This window comes from Neofelis nebulosa, chromosome 5 (assembly GCF_028018385.1).
Source record: "Neofelis nebulosa isolate mNeoNeb1 chromosome 5, mNeoNeb1.pri, whole genome shotgun sequence".
Lineage (NCBI taxonomy): Eukaryota > Metazoa > Chordata > Mammalia > Carnivora > Felidae > Neofelis > Neofelis nebulosa.
Genome location: NC_080786.1, coordinates 159,596,626 through 159,600,868, shown reverse-complemented (window position 1 = coordinate 159,600,868; position 4,243 = coordinate 159,596,626). Strand labels below are relative to the sequence as shown.

The window sequence follows — 4,243 nt, the reverse complement described above, 5'->3', positions numbered from 1 at the left end:
GGGGGGGGGGGAGGGGGGGGCGGGGAATGGATAAACAAACTGGGGCAGACCCATGAATGGCAATATCGTTCTATCCTATAAAGGAATGAAGTAGCATGGCGCGGCCGTAGAGAACAGTATGTAGTCCCTCAGGAAGTTAACACAGACTCCACCTCTGCACACGCCGGGAAATTGAAAGCAAAGCCTTGAGCAGACATTCCTGTTCCCGTGTTCATAGCAGCCTCTTCACAGCAGCCAAAACATGGAAGCAACCCGAGCGACCGCGGACAGATGAATAAATAAACAAGATGTGGTCTCTACGCGACAGAATAGGCTTGGCCTCCTCAAGGGCGGGAATTCTGACACCTGCTATGACAAGGACTGAACCTTGCACTCATCGTGCTGAGGGAAATACGCCGGTCACAGGGGGGGAAATGCTCTCTTCTTCCCAAATAAACCCATTTTTGCTGGTAGAAACCGGCAGTGTTATATTTAAGGTAAACAGAACTAATAAGCACGCCCGCAGGATACGAGATCAACACACAAACACCACGTGCACATCTACAGACTCCCGACGACCCATCGGAAAGAGAAGTGAAGACACGATCCCATTTACAACTGCCTCAGAAGGAACGAAGGGCCCGGGAGGAAACCTAAGCAGGAGGTGACAGGCCTGCTCTCTGAGGACAGGGCACTGGGGACAGAAACGGAGGAAGACGGCACAGGGACGGAGAGCTACTCTGTGCTCCTGGAGGTGGAGGAATCGATCCTGTGACCACGTCCGTCCTGCCCAGAGCGATCTGCAGATCCGGGGCCATCGCACCGAACTCCCCACGACGCCGTCACGGACACGGGAGGGACACCCCGACCCGCGCGCGGAGACGGGACGGACCCCGCGCGGCCAGAGCGGCGGGAGCGCAAGCACCGCCGGAGAACTTGCTCCAGGACCGCGAACCGCGTAAGGACGCGGCGGGAACCGAGTCGGCGCGGGGCAGGAAGACGGACGCGCGGCCCCGCAGGCCCGGAGCCCGGAGCTGGATGACCCGACGGCCGCGCGCACAACCCCGCGGGGGACACAGTGTTACCGCGCACGAAGCCGCGCCGGGCCCTTGCCCCGCCGGGTCCCCTGAACACCGACCCCCTCAGCATCCCCGCTCCGGAAGCTCCTCCTCCCCGGGCCTCGCTTTCTCCTCACCTGCTCCTCCCGCGGCGGGTCCTGAGGAGACGGGTTCTTGTCGGCGTGCACGCGGCCCCACGTTCTCCCGAAGCCGCCACAGCTCGGGTCCTGAAGAAGCGGAGCTCCTGTCACGCAAGAGGCGGGCTCAATGCGCGTGCGCGCGCCCGCGTCAGGGAGCGGGGCTCGGGCGCCCCCTGCAGGCAGTGGAGGTAGTGCGGGACAACACTGGGCTCACAGGTCCGTGGAGGCAGCGCCCCCTCCTGGCCGCCCACTAAATCCATGACATTTTGGAAATTGAAACTGAAGCGGAGCTCACTGTCCCCCAACTTCGCCAAAAATAGTTAAAGAACAATTAATTGGAAACCATATGAAATTAAATGTACACACAAACTTTACAACCTACACCAAAATTCACTGGACCCGCAGATAAATTCAAAATGCAAACAGAAAGAGCAGCTCTTCCTGCCCACAGGTCCTGTCCCTGTGCTTCAATAAAATCACCTTTGTGCACCAAAGGCGTTTTCAAGAATTCTTTCTTGGCATGGGCTCAGGACCCCGCGAACCCCACTATCACCCCCAAAAACCTCATCATTTATATGGCGCCCATCCTGTGGGGCGATGAGTCTTTTCATCTGTACTCTGAGCTGGTGCAAACTTGATGAGTACTCTTTCCTTCCTTTGCCCTCATTTCAGGGCCTTTTGAGAAGAATGCTCTTACTGGAACACTTTCATGTCAATCACGCAGGCTGCAATCCCCTCAACCATGGCTACTCTACGGGGAGAAGAAAGCCTGCCTTATGGCTGGAAGTTAGTACCCTGGCCAGAACGGTAACATTTTTAAGGAACTAAGAATGACTATGAAGCATGACGCCAATAAAGCCCCTTGGAAATGTTGGCCTGATACCTTGCTTACAGAGTTCCCAGAAGCCTTACAAGGTGAGTAAAGAATGTCACTTCCTGGCAGGTGCAGGAACTTTAGGATACTTTTGGGAAATCATGAAGAAGAATCTGCCCAAAGCTTCAGGTTTTGCAGGCAGGTCTGACGGCAAGTGCTTGGCTTGGCTTCTGGCCTAGACAGGCTAATAAAATTTCAATCTAGAGGTTCCTTATGAAAGGTTCCAGCAAAGCAAACTTTCAAAGATCTATAGGATCAATCACTAGTCTTGCTGAGCCTATGTAATTAATTAGGCCAAGTTTGTGAAAACTGGACTTGTTTTACAAATCAATTAGTGTTGATTTGGCTTCCTCTGGAAATGAGGGTTTTTAGGGAAAAAAACCTATGTTTCAATAATGCACCTTCATGGATGTAAAATTCTAGTTCTGATAGTCTACAAATATTGTTTGCCTAAGCTGGACAACTTGAGATAAACTTGAAAAAAAATTTGTCACAATAGCACAGGTATGGACAATCTTCTTGCTTATTATTCTTTGCAGATAGTAACAGGACCCAATGGGCATATGATTGCTTAAACAACTAAAAATGGGATGAACTCCTCCAATAACTGCATATGGAAAGTCTTTTCTCACTGTAGACCTATCAATAGATAGACTATAGTGTTTTGTTTAATTATTCACTTGAGGCCAGGTTAATTGATACATCTCTAAATGAATATGCAAGTCATAGCCTTCCTGAACCTGACCAGACAGTTACCAGAAGCCCACCCCATATAAACCCTGAAGACATGATGTATTTAAAGGCTTGGAAGTCTAACACAGCAGAGGTTTTAACTCCAAAATGGAAGGTCCCCTTACTGGGTTGTATTATGTACTCCCACTATAGTAAAATTAGGTCATTCTTAATGGATTCACATATCAAGAATTAAACCTGGACCTTCCTCACAGAAATCTAGTATGCAAGCTGACATGCTTTCGTATTCCTGTGAACCAGTGGAAGGCCTCGAATCTCTCTTCAAATGACAGTAATGGACTGAAGGAAAATTGCCAAAGGTTTTTTTTTTTTTTTTTATATTTAGGCTTCTCTTTCTCATAATATGAACCCTATTTTGTTGTCTTTTCCAGTGTCTCCCTGCCTGGTGCCAACACTCCTTCACAGCCATAACTTCTAGAAGATAGCTGATCCTTTCTACTCAAGGAGGTTCATATATGTTGTCTACCTTGGATTGGCTGCCTCTGCCAGTGGTAACTCCTATGTATAAATACCTTCCCCAATTGACCAATATTGGCCCATAGGTAGGGACATCTCTATGCCCCTACTCAGCAGGAAGAAGTTACAGAAGATGAGACCTTCCACCCTCAGCAACCTCAAAGATTTTAAGGGTCAAAATTGTCCAGGGGGGAATGATGTGGGAAACAAAGGCAGAAGGAAATGGCAGATAAAAGTAAATTTCCCTATAACCTGCAGCCCATTGGCAAATACTTGAGGAAGGTTTCTCCAGGAACTCCCTACTGTCTCAATGCTAATGATTTGCTAGGGGGAAAGACAATATTAGCTTGACAATAGCTAGTCCTCCAATATCCAGTGAGTCTTCTTTAGCATATGAAAATCTCACTAGAGGGGCACCTGGGTGGGTCAGGCTCAGGCCCTGACAGCTCAGAGCCTGGAGCCCCCTTCAGATTCTGTATCTCCCCCCTCTCTCTGCCCCTCCCATGCTCATGCTCTGTCTCTGTGTCTTAATAATAAATAAACGTTAAGAAAAACAGAAAAGAAAATCTCACTGGAGACTCCCCCTGGACTTTATCTCCCCTGACTCCATAGTATATATGACCAGTCTTTCCTCATGGTCCCAGGGCAGCTCTCCCTGTCCACAGGTTCTGTCCGCATGCTTTAATAAAATCACCTTTTTGCATAAATAAATAAATTGAATTAAATTAAGTTAAATGTAAACACAAGGGGCGCCTGGGTGGCTCAGCGGGTTAAACGTCTAACTCTTGATTTCCGCTCAAGTTGTGATCTGTGAGATTGGTCCCACATTGGGCTCTGTGCAGATAGCACCAATCTCTCAAAATAAATAAACATCAAAAAATAATAATAATAAAACACACAAAGACCAATCCAAAAAAGAAAAAATGATAACATGGACTTTATAAAATTAAAACTTGTATTCTGATAAATCTTGTTCAAAGAAA

The 4,243-nt window shown here is 48.3% G+C and overlaps 1 long non-coding RNA gene across 1 annotated transcript; it reads left to right on the top strand.

The window, feature by feature from the left end:
• The first annotated feature begins 227 nt into the window (after nt 1-227).
• On the top strand, nt 228-3,826 carry LOC131512999 (uncharacterized). Its single transcript, XR_009262423.1, has 2 exons — nt 228-2,092; nt 3,176-3,826. It is a non-coding gene; the product is annotated as an uncharacterized LOC131512999 (long non-coding RNA).
• The last annotated feature ends 417 nt before the right edge of the window (nt 3,827-4,243 follow it).